The following is a 21505-nucleotide window of genomic DNA, read 5'->3' on the forward strand; positions in this document are numbered from 1 at the left end:
GAGCTCATTAGCCTCTCTCTTCCCATAAGCCTCTCCACATAGCAAACTTGGGCTTCCTCACAGCTTGGCCATCTCAGGACAGTCCGACCAGTTAGATGGCAGCTGGCTTTCCCTAGAGCAGGCATTCTGAGAGAGAATACTGCTACTCCTTAAAGGCCAGGTGAAGCATCACTTCTGTCTTTTTTTGCTGGTCAACACAGTCTCAGAACCAGGCCAGATTGAAGGGAAGAGCACACAGACTTCTCTCAGTGGCATGCAGGGGCGGGAGGCTATATCAGAGAATTTGTGGGCAGCTAGTTCCATCACGGGCTCCTTCCTTCAGCCTCTGCTGGCACACCGTGTGCTTCACCATGACCTTTACATGGAACTATCCTTGCTCAGTCTTAGTTAATGTTGTAACTCTAGAGGCCAACACTGTCCTCTCAAAATATTTTTGCTGAATGAATGAATGAAAATTAAGAGAGTTTGCCTTATGCTTTCAAGGATTCCTGGAGAGAGGAAGGATCCTGGGAGATAGGAAATAGGACACAAAACTCCATGAAGGCCCACATCTGACTTATTCACTGCTGCTTCCTCTGCAGGTGGCAGAGGAACGTTTTAGGCTGGAGAGGGTGTGGACAGAAGGGAACCCTCCTATCCTGTTGGTGGGAATGTAAATTAGTACAGCCGCTATGGAGAACAGTATGGCAGTTCCTTGAAAAACTGAACATAAAGCTATCGAATAGCCATGCAATCCCATTCCTGGGCCTATATCCAGAGAAAAACATGATTTGAAAGGATCCAATCACCACAGTGTTCATTGCAGCACTGTTTCCAATAGCCAAGACATGGAAGCAACTTAAATACCCATTCATCAGCAGAGGAACGGATAAAGAAAATGTGGTACATATATGCAATGGAATATTACTCAGCCATTAAAAAGGACAAATGAATGCCATTTGCAACAACAAGAAGGGACCTAGAAATTGTCAAACTGAGTGAAGTAAGTCAAAGAAGGAGAAATATCATATGACATTTCTTATATGTGGAATCTAAAAAGAAATGATACAAATGAACTTACAAAACAGAAAGAGACTCACAGACTTAGAGAATGAACTTGTGGTTGCTGAGGGGAAGGATGGGGGATAGGGCTAGTTAGGGCATTTGGGATAGACATGTACATACTGCTATATTTAAAATGAATGACCAGAAACTGTATAGCACGTGGAACTCTGCTCAGTGTTATGTAGTAGGAAGGATGGAGGGGAGTTTGGGAGAGAATGCATATATGTATGGCTGAGTCCCTTCACCGTTCAGCTGAAACTATCACAGCGTTGTTAATCGGTTACACTCCAGTACAAAATAAAAAGCTTAAAAACTGGCTATTTGTTTAATGAATGAGTGAATGCATGCATGAGCCTAGTGACATCGCCCTTTCAGTGACACCAGGGCGCATTGTCTGTGAACCTCAAGCCTTTTTTCTGCATCCCAGGGCGCTTGATAGAGTCACCCTCGCCCCCAGAACAGTACATTGTGCTTCACAGACATATTCTCCAATTCTTTTTTTTTTATTTAACATAATTTCTCTTTTTAAAAAGATCTTTTGGATGTTGACTGTTTTTTAAAGTCTTTATTGAATCTGTTACAATATCGCTTCTGTTTTATGTTTTAGTTTTTTGGCTGCGAGCCATGTCCTTAGCTTCCTGACCAGGGGTTGAACCCACACCCCTTGCACTGGGGGGCAAAATCTTAATCAGAGAAGTCCTGATTCTCCAATGCTTGAAGCAGGAGTAGAGCACTGTGAGTTTTAGAATTCATTCAGCTCAGGAAAAAAAAAAAGGTTTCTAAAGCTAAGAAGTCTCTTCGCTGTAATATTTAGACTTTTGGCACTTATTCAGCCTTTTCTTACATGCACACACTGGAAAACAGGAAGCTGGAGAAAGCCTTGGAGAAGGTTGTAGAAAAAGCCGTATATTACAGGAAGCTCTTTTCTCTGTGCCCAGAGGAGACGCAGAAGGCACCATGTGAACACGGTAGGCTCAGAACTGGAGTTGGTTCCTGTTCATGGCATTTTGCTTCTCAGCTCAATGAGATTATTTCTTGTTGAGGGTTTTTACTCAGGTGAGTTTACTTTGAGTACTTAGGTTCAGAGTTTGCTTACAGGGGACCAGGGCTATTGTTTGTAATGCACAGGATTCCTCTGAATCTTTATCTTTGGTTTAAAGTTCCCTTCAGAGCTTTGGACCTTTATATCTGACTGCCAACTGTATATCCTGGATATCAGGATATCACTGGATACCCTGCAGCTATTTCCAACTGCACTTGCCCAAAATAGAATTTACTTTCTGTTCCCAGAAATGAGTTCTTTCTGTAGATCCTATCAGAATCAAAGGCACCACTCTCCAAGCCGTCAGTCACCCGAGCGGAAGTGTGGACGTCATCCTCCAAGCTTCTTTACTATTAATGGTGATGGATAATGTTTATTTATGTTTAATAACTTTATTTATTTACTTTTGGCTACACCAGAGCCTCATTGTTGCATAGGCTTTTCTCTAATGGCGAACGGGGCTACTCTCTAGCTGTGGTGCGCAGGCTTCTCACTGCGATGGTTTCTCTTGTTGCAGAGCGCTGGCTCTAGGGCACGTGGGCTTCAGTTGTTGTGGTTCCTGGATTCTAGAGCACAGGCTCAATAGTTGTGGTGCACGGGCTTAGTGGTTCTGTGGCTTGTTGGAATTTCCCGGATCAGGGATTGACCCCGTGTCTCCTGCATTGGCAGGCAAATTCAACACGGAGCCACCAGACAAGCTCCAGATAATGCTTATTGAGGGCTTCTTATCTCCAGTACTATGATGTTTTGTGTGTCACCTCTTGGTCATCATGCTGCCCCCGACTAAGATGAGGCTGTTGTCTCCATTCTACAGATGAGGAAACTAAGACGATGGCAAAAGTATAACCCAGCATCGCTCTTGCCTCCATTCCTCTCCAGGCTATCTACCCCATGGCAGCCTGACTTGGCTTTGAAACGTGCCGATCTGATTGTGTCAGTCCCTTCCTTAACAAGCTTCGCTGGCTCCCTACTGTCCTGGGAATACAATCCAACCCTTTACTCAGGAGTACAGCGTCCTTTCTTGGCCTGGCCACTGAGCGCCCACTCATTTCTAGCTATTTTCCTACCTGCCTTCCTCACTCATCTACTAGCCATGCTGGATACTTGCAATCTCTTGAAATATTCGTAGTTTGCCTAGGCTCATTTGATTCTTCATTCACTCTCCAAATACTTTTGGAGAGACCATCTTGTGCCAGACCTCTCCTAAGCATTGTTGATGTAGTTGTGAACAAAACAGATCCAACCCCTGCCCTCGTGGTTACGTGGTATACAGAGAAATAGCTAATACGTGTGTAATATAATCCTGAGTGCAGTGTAGAGAAATAAAGCGGAGCGAGGGGATAGAGAGTGATAGCAGGGTTCTGGTGTGTGTAGGACTGTCGGAGAAAGCACTCTGCCCCGACCCTGGAGGAATGCTGGCCTGGGACGTTTGGAGCCCATCCAGGAGGACTCTACGGCTGTAATGGTGCACACAGAAGGAAGGGAAGTCTCTGATAAGCCTGGATCTACATGTAAGGTCTCCAGACTATGGCAAGGACTTTGGATTTTATTCCACATGTGATAGGAAGTGGTTGGAAGTTTGAGGTCAGGGAGTGATGGAATCAGATTGTCATTTTAAAAGGATCGTGGTGACAGCTGTGGGACTGCTGGGCTGCTCACTGTGGGCCAGAGTGGAAGCAGGGGGAGCATAGGAAGCTGTCATGTATCTAGTTCCAATTTCACAGAACTCTCCACCTTTGTCTGGTGACAACTTTCCAGCTTTCTTCACCTTTCTATTCCTACCCAAAACCTCCCTCAGTTCTCCTCTTCTCCACCCCCTGACACAGAACTGTATCTCTCTTCCATGGGACTGAATTGCACTGTTTTGCAGTTATTTATGTGTATGATGTTCAAGCTGGTTTTAGAAAAGGCAGAGGAACCAGAGATCAAATTGCCAACATCCGCTGGATCATAGAAAAAGCAAGAGAGTTCCAGAAAAACATCTATTTCTGCTTTATTGACTATGCCAAAGCCTTTGACTGTGTGGATCACAATAAACTGTAGAAAATTCTGAAAGAGATGGGAATACCAGATCACCTGATCTGCCTCTTGAGAAATTTGTATGCAGGTCAGAAAGCAACAGTTAGAACTGGACATGGAACAACAGACTGGTTCCAAATAGGAAAAGGAGTTCATCAAGGCTGTATATGGTTACCCTGCTTATTTAACTTATATGCAGAGTACATCATGAGAAACGCTGGGGTGGAAGAAACACAAACTGGAATCAAGATTGCCGGGAGAAATAGAAATAACCTCAGATATGCAGATGACACCACCCTTATGGCAGAAAGTGAAGAGGAACTCAAAAGCCTCTTGATGAAAGTGAAAGTGGAGAGTGAAAAAGTTGGCTTAAAGCTCAACATTCAGAAAATGAAGATCATGGCATCTGGTCCCATCACTTCATGGGAAATAGATGGGGAAACAGTGGAAACAGTGTCAGACTTTATTTTTCTGGGCTCCAAAATCACTGCAGATGGTGACTGCAGCCATGAAATTAAAAGACATTTACTCCTTGGAAGGAAAGTTATGACCAACCTAGATAGCATATTCAAAAGCAGAGACACTACTTTGCCAACAAAGGTCCATCTAGTCAAGGCTATGGTTTTTCCAGTGGTCATGTATGGATGTGAGAGTTGGACTGTGAAGAAGGCTGAGCGCCGAAGAATTGATGCTTTTGAACTGTGGTGTTGGAGAAGACTCTTGAGAGTTCCTTGGACTGCAAGGAGATCCAACCAGTCCATTCTGAAGGAGATCAGCCCTGGGATTTCTTTGGAAGGAATGATGCTAAAGCTGAAACTCCAGTACTTTGGCCACCTCATGCGAAGAGTTGACTCATTAGAAAAGACTGTGATGCTGGGAGGGATTGGGGGCAGGAGGAGGAGAAGGGAATGACAGAAGATGAGATGGCTGGATGGCATCACTGACTCTATGGAAGTGAGTCTGTGTGAACTCCGGGAGTTGGTGATGGACAGGGAGGCCTGGCGTGCTGCGATTCATGGGGTTGCAAAGAGTCGGACACAACTGGGCGACTGATCTGATCTGATGTGTATGACTAACCTTCCTAACAGGCTGTGAATTCCTTACAGGAAGGACCTATTCTTTCTTCTTGTATTTCTAGCTCTGTGTCATGACATCTGATACTTGATAGCATTCAGGAAGGGTTTGATGAATGAATGAACGAACCAATGAACAGCTTGTTTGGCTAACACTAAATATTCAAATGCTTATTTGATTAAACAAACAGAGGCTTTAAATAATTCTGTTCAGCCAAAATGGGCTGTGCCCATGTAGACTACTGCTTCAGTCTAAGTCGCTTCAGTCGTGTCCAGCTCTGTGCGACCCCATAGACGACAGCCCACCAGGCTCCCCTGTCCCTGGGATTCTCCAGGCAAGAACACTGGAGTGGGTTGCTGTTTCCTTCTCCAATGCATGAAAGGGAAAAGTGAAAGTGATGTCGCTCAGTCGTGTCCAACTCCTCTCGACCCCGTGGACTGCAGCCTACCAGGCTCCTCCGTCCATGGGATTTTCCAGGCAAAAGTACTGGAGTGGGGTGCCATTGCCATGCAGACTAGCTTTAGAATATAATGGGTACAGATTTTATAAACCGTTGTAGAAAATGGGTTCAGGGGGTCACAGAGCAGTCCTTTTGATTACACTGCCATCTACTGGAAAGAGCTCAAGGCTGTTAGCTTACTACCAACTTTTGCACACATTTTCCATCACCATTTGCAGAGGGCTTAAACGCAGCCAGAATCAGCCAAACAGAACCAGAAATCACACCTTTTTGTTTCTGATTTTCAAGGACTTCTACAAAACTCACTTCAGTTTCATGAGGGTGCAGGACATGAGTTATGGGTTCTCAGATTACTCATTTGTCAAATGGCCTTCAGTTGGCTTTCTGTTTGTGCTCTACTTAAAATAAACCTGATGTAAGAAAGTCTTTTTTTTTTTTAATATAAATGACTGAAAGATGATTTATTTGATGAATGAGCTAAATCACTGTTCAGTTCAGTTCAGCCGCTCAGTCGTGTCCAACTCTGCGATCCCGTGAATCGCAGCACGCCAGGCCTCCCTGTCCACCACCAACTTCCGTAGTCTACCCAAACCCATGTCCATTGAGTCGGTGATGCCATCCAACCATCTCATTGGATTCCTTTAACTAAGAAGGTTTTTTTAATGCATTTAAAGTGATGCAATTTGCTAAAGAAAAACATTTAGATGCAATTTCTAAGTAAGGGTCCTTCAGCAATTGGATTTGAGCAATTCTGACTTGAACAGTTTCCATCAACAGTAGTAACTGGACATCCCTAGTGGGCAGTTCTCTGCTGATGCTGTGGGAGGCGTGAAAAAGTAGAAGAGACCAGATTCTGGCTCTCTGTCTAGTCCGTGCCGTGTCTGAAATGTAGCCCCTAGTCCTACGTGGCTCCTGAGCACTTGAAAGGTGGCTAATGAAGCTGAAGAATGGAATTTTAAATTAAATTATAATTAATGAAAATGTAAAAAGCGGATACTTGAAAAGATCTAAGTATGTTTGGAACAACTTGGGTACATGGATTTGCTCTTTCAGCTATAAATTTTATGAACCTTAAATACAGATCAAGTATGTCTGATGAAAATTTAGTGCACTAATTAAAATGTATTTTATACACACTGATTTTGAAGACATTAGTACAAAAGGATGTAAAATTTCTCATTATTGCTTTTTGGTACTGATAATATGTGGAGATAATATTTTGGATATGTTAGGTTAAAATATGTTAAATCAGTTTCACCAGTTTATTTTTACTTTGTGAATGTGACTATGCTAAATTACATACATGGTTCACATTATATTTCTACACAACAGTGTTGGCAGTCTGTGCTAGGAATGCCTGTTACCTCTTTACCATCATGTAGAGCACTGTGTTCACATAGCCTGAACAGGGCAGCCCAATGCATCAGTAACCCTGGCTTATGATCTCACCTCATTAGACAAGGGCTGAACAACCAGAGTTGAGAACGAGCGTTTTGCTATTTGATTACTTGTGTGGTCCCTGATGTGGGCTGTCTCGAATGGATATAAATAAAATATCCGAAATGCTCCATCACCCTGCTTGATAACTTCTTCATGCTGGGTCAACCGATTTTTCTCACCTAGGATTTTACAGTCAAGACTTGATAGTAAGAAATTATTTACCTGGAATTTTGAGGTGATGCAGTCAGATTCAGTTCAGTTCAGTCACTCAGTCGTGTCCGACTCTTTTCGACCCCATAGACTGCAGCATGCCAGTCTTCTCTGTCCATCACCAACTCCCAGAGCTTGCTCAAACTCATGGCCATCGAGTCAGTGATGCCATCCAACCATCTCATCCTATGTTGTCCTCTTCTCCTCCTGCTCTCAATCTTTCCCAGCATCAGGGTCTTTTCCAATGAGTCAGTTCTTCACATCAGGTGGCCAAAGCATTGGAGTTTCAGCTTCAGCATCAGTCCTTCTAATGAATATTCAGGACTGATTTCCTTTGGGATTGACTGGTTGGATCTCCTTGCAGTCCAAGGGACTCTCAAGAGTCTTCTCCAACACCACAGTTCAGAAGCATCAATTCTTCAGCATTCAGCTTTCTTTATAGTCCAATTCTCACATCCATATGTGACTACTGGAAAAATCATAGCTTTGACTAGATGGACTTTTGTTGGCAAAGTAATGTCTCTGCTTTTTAATATGCTGTTGGTCATAGCTTTTCTTCCAAGGAGCAAGAGTCTTTTAATTTCATGGCTGCAGTCACCATCTGCAATGATTTTGGAGCCCGAAAATATAAAGTCTCTCACTATTTCCATTGTTTCCCCATCTATTAGCCATGAAGTGATGCCATGATCTTAGTTTTCTGAATGTTGAGCTTTAAGCCAACTTTTTCACTCTCCTCTTTCACTTTCATCAGGAGGTTCTTCAGTTCCTCTTTGCTTTCTTCCATAAGGGTGGTGTCATCTGCATACCTGAGGTTATTGATATTTCTCCCAGCAATCTTGATTTCAGCTTGTGCTTCATCCAGCCCAGCGTTTCTCATGATGTACTCTGCATATAAGTTAAATAAGCAGGGTGACAGTATACAGCCTTGACGTACTCCTTTCCCGATTTGGAACCAATCTGTTGTTCCATGTTCGGTTCTAACTGTTGCTTCTTGATTTGCATACAGATTTCTCAGGAGACAAGTAAGGTGATCTGGTATTCTCATTTCTTTAAGAATTTTCCACAGTTTGTTGTGATCCACACAGTCAGTGGCTTTGGAGTATCAATAAAGCAGATGTTTTTCTGGAATTCTCTTGCCTTTTCGAGAATGAACAGTATGAAAAGGCAGTCAGATTACCTTGTGGTAACCCAAAGTTTTGTTGGGAGATTAGGGTTCTGGGAAGAAGCATAGTGGGGACCTAGCTGCACCTCCCACATATAGCTTGGCAAGATTCCCTTGTATCTTTACCATTCATCTTCTTTGGTTCAATATAGCTTGAGTGGATTTCTATTTCTTAAATTTAGTGATTTTCACACATATACAATTAGGAAAACAAGTTGAAGATTTGTAAAAATAAAAAGGCATCAAAATATACCAGTGCTGAAATTAGAGAAATGAGCATATATGTGAAGGTAGAAGAAGTGTAATAATATGCAGGGTGGTCCAGAGCAGGGGTCCTCAAAGTGTGGTCTGGGCATCAGTTGGGGACCCTGAAGACCCTTTCAAGGGAGTCTCCTTAAGGTCAAAATTATGCTCCTGTAATATTAAGCTATTGTTTTCTTTTCTTGTTCTCATTCTCTCCTGCTTGTCTGATGGAATTTTCCAGAGACTGCATGATGTGTGATAATAGCAACAGATTAAGTGCAAAGGCAAATATGAGGACCCAAATGTCTTCTATTCAGCTACACATTAAAGAGCTTTTTGAAAATGTCAAATAATGTCATGCTACTCACCAATTGTTCAATCCTGGAAAAAAAATTTTTTTTAAAGAAACCTATATTATTTATGTTAATAAATAAAGAATTTATTAAATATTAAAATTTTTCATTCTGATTGTTAATATGTTAAACATATTAGGTATAACCCACATAAACAAGGGCTTCCCCAATGGCTCAGAGGTAAAGAATCTGCCTGCCAATGCAGGAGACGTGGGTTCGATCCCTGGGTTGGGAAGATATCCTGGAGAAGGAAATGGCAACCCACTCCCGTAGTCTTGCCTGGGAAATCCCATGGATAAGGAGAATGGCGGGCCACAGCCCAAAAGGTCACAAAGAGTTGGGCATAGCTGAGCGGCTGAGCACGAGCAAATAAACAATAGCTCTATGTTGTTCTCGGTAATGTTTAAAAGGATAAATGGGCCTGAGCAGAAAACAGTATTAAGTCAGCAAAGAGATCATGAAGAGTTGCTCTAGGATATTCTGTACTTTGTGTTTACAACGCCTGAGTCTCAAACAAGGGCCAAGTACAGATGTGGATTACAGTGATTCTTGATTTTGACATAAAAATCAATTAGGGGACTGAGAATAAATACAGATTCCAAGGCCTCTGTCTTTAGATATTTATATTGTCAAGTCTGAGAGGAGATCCAGGAATCTGTATATTTCAAAAGTGCTCCAGTTTTTTTTTTTTTTTTTGCACAATGTGCAAAAGAGGAGTCAAGAAAAGATATCATTCCCTACAGAGAGGTGGGCTGTGGGGATGAACAGTGAGGGAGGCGAGTCTGTCCCCTCCTGGCTGCTGCCCTTCCTCTGGCAGCTGTGGGTGCACCAGGGGGTGAGAGAGGCTGGCTGGTTGGGTTGGAGGAAGTTGCATGCACCCATGTGGTTGGCATTCACCCACTGCCTGCCTGATGGCCTGCCAGCGTGACCCCCCAGAGCTGATGGCATGAGTTCATTTACAGGTTCTTGAGGGCACATCCTGAAACCCAGGAGCCCCCCAGAGTTGAGAATTAGCAAACATGAGATGCTGTAAATGCAAGCCAGTCCTGGAACCTTATTTCTAGAGGCTTAGCTCTTTAAAAAAATGTTCTCAGGACTTCTGAAAGTGGCTTCTGAAGCAAAGGTTAGCTGTGTTTCAAGAGATAGGCTGGGCTTTGTCATTTCTATAGCAGAGCTGCAGAAGGCTTTCCATTTTGTTTGTGTTGTAGTGTTCTTGTTTCCTTAAGGGAAAGGAGACCCTCTTCATGGCAATACCTTGCAGACATATTTATTTCTTCTGAAGCTTTAAAGAGTGCTATGTTTACGGCACCTCCCCCCCCACCCCGCCCCTGCTTATCTCTGTACCCAGGAAAGGCATAGGGAGGGTTGGTGTGGAATTTTCATTTCTTCTCACTCTGGGATGATATGTTCAGGTGGATTACAGGTTTATTTTGGCAGTCTAGAATGTTTTCCCTTCATTTTCTTTTTCCAAAAACAGATCGTGACCTCCTGGACACAGCAGGTACCATGTGACACAGGTCTGTCCACTCATGATATTCTGTCCTTGGGAGCAGGGCCACCATGCAGCACAACTCTAGTTAAACACCAAATACCCCATATTTCTGTGTGATTGTTGCCCCCTGGTGTTGTGTGACAGAATATCCTTTCCCTGGAAGGTCTGAGGAATGGGCATGAGACGTAGCAGGATCACTGGACTCTACTCCTGGAATTAACCTATGGAAGTTAGGAGACAAAAACCTCCCTTTCCAATCCGATTGCTAAAGAATCTGCCTGCCAATGTAGGAGATGCATGTTCAGTCCTTGAGTTGGGAAGACCCCCTGGAGAAGGAAATAGCAAACCACTGCAGTATTCTAGCCTGAAAAACCCCATGGACAGAGGAGCCTGGTGGGCTACTGTCCCCGGGGCTGCAAAAGAGTTGACATGACTGAGCAGCTAAACAGCAGCAGCAGCAAACGAGGATGCTGGGCAATGGGGCTTTGGTGGCCACCTTCCTGCCTGCATGCAGGAAGATCATTGTTGGAGAAAGTGATGCCAGCATACACAACAGAAAGTGGGAAAGAAAGATTGGGAGAGGAAAAAACCCTGATTAAAGTTGCTATTTTCTTCTGAAGCAAGTTCACTTTAATAATATATTCTCATAGAGAAATAAACATGCAATTTGGGTAAGATGTGACATCTAGAGAAAAAAAGAAAAAAATGCTCAGCAGAATGTTCATACATATTAACTCTCCCACATTTTGTTGAAGATACTTCTTGCTTTGGGGAGGCTGGTACATTTTGATTTTGTTGCCTACAGAGATGAGGTTTAATGTGGAAATAATATTGATAAAAAGAGGAAAATAAAGCCTGGCCGTTATCTGAAATCATGATGACAATTAATAACAAGAAAGTAAGAAGGTTTATATAAGACTTTAAACCTTTGTTTTTGAAAAACAATTTCCACTTCTAAATCTGTCTCACATTTTATATGCATATTTACATACATATGTAAATATGTACTATTTTATAAATATATTATCACGAATTAACTAATTTATTGGTTTTATTTAATTTATCTCATTGTTTTCATTTTCATTTTAAATTATTGATGTGTTGAGAATCATCTGACGCATTTTTGTTGTCATTTTAATTTTTTTACTTTGAATTATCTATTGTTACACTTTGTTTGCACTCATCTCACACACTAGTAAAGTAATGCTCAAAATTCTCCAAGCCAGGCTTCAGCAGTACGTGAACTGTGAACTTCCAGATGTTCAAGCTGGTTTTAGAAAAGGCAGAGGAACCAGAGACCAAATTGCCAACATCCTCTGGATCATGAAAAAAACAAGAGAGTTCCAGAATAACATCTATTTCTGCTTTATTGACTATGCCAAAGCCTTTGACTGTGTGGATCACAATAAACTGTGGAAAATTTTGAAAGAGATGGGAATACCAGACCACCTGATCTGCCTCTTGAGAAACCTGTATGCAGGTCAGGAAGCAACAGTTAGAACTGGACATGGAACAACAGACTGGTTCCAAATAGGAAAAGGAGGTCATCAAGGCTGTATATTGTCACCCTGCTTATTTAACTTATATGCAGAGTACATCATGAGAAACGCTGGGGTGGAAGAAACACAAACTGGAATCAAGATTGCCGGGAGAAATATCAATAACCTCAGATATGCAGATGATACCACCTTTATGGCAGAAAGTGAAGAGGAACTCAAAAGCCTCTTGATGAAAGTGAAAGAGGAGAGTGAAAAAGTTGGCTTAAAGCTCAACATTCAGAAAATGAAGATCGTGGCATCTGGTCCCATCACTTCATGGGAAATAGATGGCTAAACAGTGGAAACAGTGTCAGACTTTATTTTGGGGGGCTCCAAAATCACTGCAGATGGTGACTGCAGCCATGAAATTAAAAGACACTTACTCCTTGGAAGGAAAGTTATGACCAGCCTAGATAGCATATTAAAAAGCAGAGACATTACTTTTCCAACAAAGGTTCGTCTAGTCAAGGCTATGATTTTTCCAGTGGTCGTGTATGGATGTGAGAACTGGACTGTGAAGAAAGCTGAGTGCCAGAGAGTTGATGCTTTTGAACTGTGGTGTTGGAGAAGACTCTTGAGAGTCCCTTGGACTGCAAGGAGATCCAACCAGTCCATTCTAAAGGAGATCAGACCTGGGTGTTCTTTGGAAGGAATGATGCTAAAGCTGAAACTCCAATATTTTGGTGACCTGATGCGAAGAATTGACTCATTGGAAAAGACTGTGATGCTGGGAGGGATTGGGGGCAGGAGGAGAAGGGGACGACAGAGGATGAGATGGCTGGATGGCATCACTGACTCGATGCACATGAGTTTGGGTGAACTCCGAGAGTTGGTGATAGACGGGGAGGCCTGGTGTGCTGCAATTCATGGGTCGCAAAGAGTCAGACACGACTGAGTGACTGAACTGAACTGAACTGAACTGACGCTTTGTTCACCACTTAGGTTAATTTATGAAGCATATCAACAGTTCTCTCCTAATATATGGTATAAATATTTTTTCCAAAATTTTTACTTCCCTTTATATACTATTTTGTGTTTTGTCATAGGAAAGCCTTTCTTCTTTTCCATAGATTTTTCTAATAAAAATGTAAAATAGAGACTATCCTGCTGGTCCAGGTGCTAAGACTCCCAGCTCCCAATGTAGGCTGCCTGGATTCAATTCCTGGTCAGGGAACTAGATCCCACAAACCACAACTAAGATCGAAGATCCCACGTGCTGACTAAGACCTGCTGCAGCCAAAGAAATAATAAATAAATAAAAATAAATATTAAAAAACGTAATATAGCTCATTGTAAAGCAGTTAAATTGGTATATGTGGTCCATTCACTACTCCTTGATGGCCTCGTCTTCCTTGTTGTTTAGTTGCTAAATTATACCTGACTCTTTGCGACTCCATGGACTGTAGCCCACCAGGCTCCTGCATCCGTGGAATTCTCCAGGCAAGAATACTAGAGTGGGTTGCCTCTTCCTTCTCCAGTCTTGCTGGCCTAGATTAGTGCTGTTTAGTAGAATGTGTAAATGTCCTCTCTGTGCTGTCTAATGGTTAATCACATATGGCTATAGAGCTATACAAGTAAGAGAACAAATATCTAAGTTCATTCTATTTACATTCATTAAATTTAAGTAGACCCTGGTGGTTAGTGGGCACTGTTTTTTTGTGTGTTACTCTATTTTGCCTTCTAGCCTCACTTAAAGAAAAATTTCTTCTTAAGCCTGAGAGGGAAGAGAGAAGGCAGAGGAAAAAAGTCAAACGGCAGGTCTGCTCGTCCAGACCGGGTGGGAGAGTCGTGAGATGCTGCTCCCAGACCAGACGGCTCACCTTATCCCTCCCGTCTGAAACAGAATTACCTCCTACCATGGAGGCTGGAGTGAGTATTTTGATGTCAAAAGGGGCTGAGTTTGAGAGCTGGGCTTTACTGGGAAGTGGACCTGGCGTAGGGGTGGGTTGCAGTTTTATCTCCCATGGTCGGCTGTCCAGTGGCCGGCTTGCTCTCTTACTTTTCTGTTGGTTAGTAGGGTACTTCCCAGATGTAGACTGAGAGGGTTGTTAAAGTGCTTTTTGTCTGGTCCAGTCCCTGCCCTGTGATGCCATAAGGCAAACAGATCCTTAACAGGTTTTCTTCTGGGGATGTTCTGGCCAGCCACCTGGGTGGTCACTGTGGAGTGACCTGGTCCCCCTGGCTTAGGGGGATTGCCCTTAGCGCCATTGGAAGTCTTGACCTGTAACATAGTATCATATTGGAGTTGCAGAAGAACTGTGTGTGATAAGCCGACTTTGATCTTATTATGATATAAATTTTGTTATTCACATTTCTCAGATGCAGAAAATGCCACATGGTGAGTCAGTGGAAGAGCTGAGGCTGGAAGCCAGACCTACTGACTCCACCGTGTTATGGTTGATTTCCCACCAGATCAGGTGGCTGCCAGCTCTGCATGCATGCATCTGTCTATTCTGTCCGAGTCTCCTCTGTGTGTGTGCGTGTGTATGTATTTGGGAGGAATGAAAAATAGTGGACAAAGGCAGAATGGGTAGCTGTAATGTGAGAGGAGCTCATAAATATAGTACATGAAATTGAGATTATGACATATAAACCCCTATCAATTCAGCCTAGATCAGTGTAGTAACTGGATGCTTCAGTAAAATATTCAAAAACATTTTAGTGATAGTAGTCAAAGCAATTATTTCATCATGTCTTAAGTGGATACTCTGGTGGTTGTTGCTCTGAGAGTATCATTTCCCTGTTAGCACTAGACTGTGAGACAAAGAGTGGTCTGTTCTTGTGAAGGGATCAGTGCGTCTAATCAGCAACCACAGAAGCTCAAAGCAGGAATACAAGGGAGTGTTCATCTTAAGTTCGACTCTGATTGGCAGTGGCTCTTTGGAGAACTGGACAGCATTGAGAAGGACCTGCAGAGGCTTTGGGCTCAGTAGGAAAGTATGCCATTCATTGATTAGGGATGTCTGCCCTGGGCACTAGAGTATATTAGGGCAGGGATTGGTTTATGGCTGTTGTATTTATTGCTGGGTTCCAGCACCTAGACATGCCTTACACACAGCACATAAATATTCATTAAACAAATGAGTGGAGGAGAGGAAACAATGGCATGAAAGCCAAGCATCCTTGGTAAAGAGATCAAAACAGACAAGAAACCCTACGATGCCCTCAGGTAGGCACGGGGGCTCTACTTCCTGTCTTCAGCGAGTTGCTCCTAGGTCCCTGCCTCGTCCTTCCAAGTCACGGGCGAACGGGTAGCTGTAAGTGGTATTGCAAAGTGCCTCAAATGCGACCCTCGCAGGCTGCTGGTGCTTGAACATTGATGCTGCAGTTTTGTTACTGCTCTCTCATCTGCTTCCTGGTTCCTGGGTCTCTTGGTTTTTTGGATTCCTCTGCCTCTCTGGATCTTTAACGTGGTCCTCCTTCCACTCTTGTCTGATTACCTTGCTCTGACTCCCAGCCAGGGCTGACTGCATTACTAGAAATAATAGTGTTTTCTCTAATGAATGCTTACTATTTTCTAGGCATTCCACTTTATATTATTATTAATAATTGAAATAACTATTAATCGATATTGCAATTAAAGGCAATATCACATTTAATCCCCATAAGAACTTACTGCCATAGATACTTAGTATTTGCTGGGGAGAAAATTAAAGCACATAAACATGTCAACTTGCTTACGGTCACACAGTGAGTAAATGGCAGAACTGAGATTCAAATTCAGGACAGTCTGACGTCAACGCTTATAAGCTTGACCGCGATAGGACATTGTTTACAGGCTCACACGGAGCTGCCTGGTCTTGGCATCTGGATAGACTCAGACCTCCAGACCATCCTAAGGTCCCCACTGGTCCTGGCAGGTGAAACATTTACTCATAGCTGACATTCTCCTCTAGTCCACAGGTGGAAGCCAGTCAAGTCCTCTATGTCCAACCCTCTGAACTCCATGCCTTTGCTAGAAATATATCTGCTCAAATCTTAGGTGTCCCTGGCTTCCCAGCCCTCTTGAACAGGAGTCCAGTACTGGCAGCCTCTTCTATCTGCACAGAATGTCCAAAGGCATCAGTTTGCTTTTTAGCAAGTCTGACTAATTCCCATGCAATTGTTGAATTGTTGTGCGCTCTCCTCCAGGAAGCCTGTCGAGGGATTTTCTGCACAACAATCCCTGGTGGAAATGCATTCCAATTCTTGCCAACTTTAACTAGTAGCAATTTTCTCTTTATATCTAACCCAGAGATTTCTTGGATTCATTTTAGCCCAATTCCTCCTCTTGCCACTTTGCTAAGAGAATGAGAACTGCTGATCTTCATTCCCCCTTCTTCCTTAATACAGTTGAAAATCTCAGCTGCTTCTCCTTTACTGCATTAAGAAAACAGTAGTGTCAGAAGGCGTTTTACCTGCTTCACTTTATTGTGCATCACAGATACTGCTTTTGTTATGAATTGAGGTTTGTGAGTCAAGCAAATCTATTGGCGCCATTTCCCCAATAGCATTATTTTTAAAATTAGGGTTATATGCATTGATTTTTCAAGACATAATGCTATTGCACATGTACTAAGCTACAATGTACTGTAAACATAACTTCTGTATGCACTGGGGAACCAAAAAGAATCGTGTGACTCACTTTGTTACCTTGGTCTGGATCTGAACTCACAATGAGGTATGCCTGTAATTTTTTTTAAGCTAGTCTTCTCTTTTAGGGGGCTGTGTTAGTTTTCAATGGCTGCAATAACAAATTACCACAAACTTTGTGGCTTAAAGAGCATTAATTTTAAAACAAATATTTCTTTTAAAATAAAGAAATGGTTATTTAAGAATAAAAGGTACTCTCTCTTACTGTTTTGGAAGTCAGAAGTCTGAGATTTATTTCACTGAGCTAGAGTCAAGTCCGTTCCCTTTGGAAGTTCTGAGAAAGAGAATGTGTTTCCTGGCCTTTTTCAGCTTCTAGTGGCTACCAGCACCGTCCTTCCAGCATATTTAAAGTACATCACTCTAATCTCTGTTTCCATCTTTTCCTCTAACTTTGGGTCCTCCTGTGTCCCTCTTATAAGGACTTCTGTGATTACTTTGGGCACATCTAGAGAATCGAGGAAAATCTCTCCCTCTCAAGATCCTTAATGACTTCAGCAGATTCCTTTTGCCAGGAAAGGTAACCTTGACAGGTTTCAAGGATTAGGATGTGGACATCTTTGGGAGGCATATTCATCCTACTACAAATTCACACGTCCAGGCTGGAAGAATCTTGTTTTTGGCAGAATGTCTCATGACAATTCTATTTTGTCAGGGGCTAATTTTCACTAATTACCTTATTCTCCAGAAAGTTATGTTCCACAAAATTATGCATAGTGTAGAGATAATTAAGAAGACAAAACAAATTTGAGTTTAATACTATCAACCAGAGGCTAAGTAAATTTTTGGAGGAATCTACTCACCCACATGAAGGGTACTCTCTAATATGCCATGAGAGTTTTCAGAATTTTCCTAAATGGCATCCTAGTACTTAGGTCCTATAAAGAGGATCTAATCTCATCATTTCAGCTTTAGCATGTGGAGCATAAAGATCAGATTTTGTAAATGACTTTTTCAAGGTCTCATAATTAGTAAGTGAAGAACTCCAGGTCAGAAATTAGATTCCTGAGTTCCCAGTTCAGTGGTCCTTATCCTCCACCTTGCTAATGTTTTCCTTAAGGGGAATTATTCATTCCTCATTCATTCACTTAAACAATACTAAGTACCTCTTCTGTGCAGGTAATTTTGCTCAGTTTTGGGAGTAAGTCTAATCTCTTTGGAGAGAGAGAACACAAATGGACCTGGGTTCAGATGATGTTTCTGTGATGTACTTGCTTTGTGGCTGAGGGTGAGTTGCTTAGCTCCATTGAGCCTCGGTTTCCTAATGTATAAAATGGGAGAACAATGACACCTGCCTACATTGATAAAGATATCTTCGGTTGCATGAAACATAAAAATTCAAATAAAATTGTTTAAACAATAAATTCCAAGAGTAAATGTAGCTTCAGGCAAGGTTTGATCTAGCATCTCAAAACCCTGGTTTTCTCACTCTTTATTTCTCACCTCTACGTCTTCAGCGTTGGCTTTCATCTTGGAAGTATATCCCCTTAAGTGTCCAGAATGGCTTACAACACACAATGAGACCATATGCTCTATGTTCAAGTCCTACAGGGAAGAAGGGCACCATATCTCCACATTCCTGGCAAATTCCTGAGTTTTCTTCTGACTGTACTGCTCAGATCTCATCTGCCTGTGAACCAATCTCTGTGATGGTGGTGGGGGGAGCATATACTGACGATGAAGTCAGTCAAGATCAACTTTCAGAGCTGGGGCTGAAGCCACAAAATCACATGGGGGAAGATGACGAGGAGGCATGGTTTCTCAAGGGAAATTCAGGGCACTGTTACCAGGAAGCAGAGGGAAATGAATGCTGGGCGGTCAACAGCAGGTGCGTTCAATCAACTTTTCTGTGTTTTTGGCAGGATTGAATGTGATAATGAATGTAAAGCATGTAACACCACGCTTGGCACAGAGGAGATGCCCAGTTAATATGAGCTTAGTATTTCAGTTATTATTTCACAACTTCATGTGGCACGTGTGTGTGTGCGTGTGCGTGCGTGTGTGTGCGTGCGTGTGTGCGTGCGTGTGTGCATGCGTGTGTGTGCGCGCGTGTGTGAGCGCAGGTGTGTGTGTGCGTGTGTGTGTGCACGTGTGTGTGTGCGTGCATGTTTGTGCGTGTGCATGTGTGTGTGTGTGTGTATAGGCTTCCCAGGTGGCTCAGTGGGTGAAGAACCCTCCTGCAATGCTGGAGATTCAGGTTCAGTCCCTGGGTTGGGAAAACCCCCTGGAGGAGGGCATGGCAACTCACTCTAGTGTTCTTGCCTAGAGAATTCCATGGACGGAGGAGCCTTGTGGGCTATAGTCCATAGAGTCACCAAGAGTCGGACACGACTGAATCAACTGAGTATACATGAATGCACACATGCATACACACACAGACACACACACAGATATTGCTGATTGGTTTAGAAGTGGACGAGATCTGAGCAGTACAGTCAGAGAAACCTCAGAAATTATATCTCTCTCCCCTCAAAATTATGTATATAGAGGCGAAGTAGAAAGTACAGGTCGGAGAAGGCAATGGAAACCCACTCCAGTATTCTTGCCTGGAAAATCCCACGGACAGAGGAGCCTGGTGGGCTGCAGTCCATGGGGTCGCTAAGAGTCGGACACGACTGAGCGACTTCACTTTCACTTTTTACTTTCATGCATTGGAGAAGGAAATGGCAACCCACTCCAGTGTTCTTGCCTGGAGAATCCCAGGGACAGAGGAGCCTAGTGGGCTGCCATCTATGGGGTGGCACAGAGTCGGACACGACTGAAGCGACTTAGCAGCAGCAGCAGCAGAAAGTACAGGTAAGCAAAGTGAGCAGCCATGACAGCATTCCTCATATAGGAAGTGGGCAGATGCAAGCCAGCCTCTTGGCTGACAGGAAACTGACCCTTAGGGGACGAGGACTTGCTAGAAGTTCAAGTGGCGGCAGGATGGGAGCCAGACCCCAGTCCCTCGGCCCCCAGTGCAGCTGTCTTTCCCCCTTGATCACCTTGCTCGCCTTAGCTGCCTGGCCTTTCCCAGGTGCTTCTGTAGAGCTGGACTTGGCAGCCAAACTGACAGTGATATATGGCCCTGGGAGTCCCGGGGAAGGGTACCCTGGAGCCGCTATGAACATGCAGGTTAAAAGGAGCGGCTGCATCTGGAAGCCTCCGGAAGCTTCCATCCAAGGAAGTGCTGCCTGCCACTCTGTCCCTGTGTGCGCCCTTTCTGCTGTCATAATCTGCCTCAAACCTGTCATAATACAGGAAGCTGCCAATTAGGGAGGCCACTTCCAGCTGTTCTGTTCTGTGCCCTGCGTTATAGAGATTCCCTCCCACTTCCGCCAAGTGTTTCCATCAGGGAGGGAAGGATCCCTATGGCAAGATTGCTCCCTGATGGCAGTGGAAGACAAACCCGCCAAATTTATGTCCAAAAGCTGAAATCAGTTATCGCTGACAACAGTAATAATGGTGTCTCCAACATGACCTAGTTTATGGCTCAGCACCTGGTCTCAGCTGATAAATTCTTTTTTGAGAGACCGACTGGTCATGTAGGCATCCAAAGGAAAAAAGAGCAGTTGGACTGTGATAGGTATGACTTCAGGGAAGGAGAGAGAGAAAAGGCAGGACCGAGAGAGATAAGACACATTTATGCTCATTTATAACCAATACTCATTATTACCAGTAATAGCACTCCTGTCTGTTAAGTGACAGTACAGGGATATGTGTTTTAAACACATTTTCTCCAACCTTCATCAGAGCTATGCAAATCATCCCCATTTCAGTGATTAGAAAGCCAGGGCCCAGAGAAGTGAGGCAGTTCACCCAAGGTCACACAGCTAGTGAGTGGAAGAGCCCAGTTCAGACCTAGTTCTGTCTGACTTCAGAGCCCAAGCTCTTTACACATTGTGCTGTTTCTGGTTATCATATTCAGCTGATGTCTTCTGGATCTCTTTCATGAGAGGGCTGACTTCAGATACATATGAACTAATAGCAGGTTTACATTCTCATTTGGAAGGTTCCTAAGACAGGAGCCTAGAGATGTCAAGGGGCAGTGTGTGTGCCCATCTTCTGTGTGAATCCTCATCGTGCCCACTGTGGATGTGGTCTGCATCTGTTATGATATTTTATTAATTGTGGCCCTGCATCTCTGCTGGCAGCCTAGAGTAAGCCAGAGGCAATAGGTCAGAAAGTGACTAATGAGGAGAATTTCTTGATCGATGGGGCTTCTCTTTCTGGATTTAAAGGGGCCTTTTAAAAAGTGATGGAGTCTCATTTTCACACTGTATCTTTAATATCTAGATATAAACCTTCCCCCAAATAGGCCATTCCAGATACTTGGAGGGCAGCTTCTAGGACTGGGCTTTCTCTTCTGTCCCAGTCCTCAGGCAGCCTGAGCAAGCGAAGCTCACAGAATCCAGTTATTCTGCAGTGCCTCGTCCCTTGCTGGCATGCGTCACCATCTCTGGGAAAGCGCCGTTAGTAGTGAAGCACCCAGGTGGTGCCTGCCCGCCACTGGGTCTTTCTCCTCTTTGCTAATGGTTCACCTTCAGGCCCCTTACGGAAGTGGGCAGCACACCGGTGTGCGTGGAGGTGGTTCTCCACCTCTGGGAGATGCTTTGAGGCACTGGTCAAAACTTCCTGCCTTGGAACTGGGAAGGGCACAGGCAGGCACAGGAAGGGGAATGGAGAAGGAGGAAGGGCAAAAAGACGATTCTGTATCTCCATTTGGTGGAGAGGCGGCTGCCAACAGCTAGAGGAAAGTTCCAGCAGGAGCTTAGGATCCTCTGATCCAGACACTGAAGGACTAGATAGCAAAATATTCC

At 43.5% G+C, this 21505-nt stretch overlaps 1 long non-coding RNA gene across 3 annotated transcripts in view; it reads left to right on the top strand.

Moving 5' to 3' along the window:
• The first annotated feature begins 1775 nt into the window (after nt 1-1775).
• LOC139187361 (uncharacterized) overlaps nt 1776-21505 on the top strand; it is a 103958-nt gene continuing 84228 nt past the window's right edge. For all 3 annotated transcript variants that reach the window (XR_011570913.1, XR_011570914.1, XR_011570915.1), the window contains exon 1: nt 1776-2100. This is a non-coding gene — a long non-coding RNA (uncharacterized lncRNA). The remainder of the gene's footprint in view (nt 2101-21505) is intronic.

The sequence above is a fragment of the Bos indicus genome, chromosome 15 (assembly GCF_029378745.1).
Source record: "Bos indicus isolate NIAB-ARS_2022 breed Sahiwal x Tharparkar chromosome 15, NIAB-ARS_B.indTharparkar_mat_pri_1.0, whole genome shotgun sequence".
Classification (NCBI taxonomy): domain Eukaryota; kingdom Metazoa; phylum Chordata; class Mammalia; order Artiodactyla; family Bovidae; genus Bos; species Bos indicus.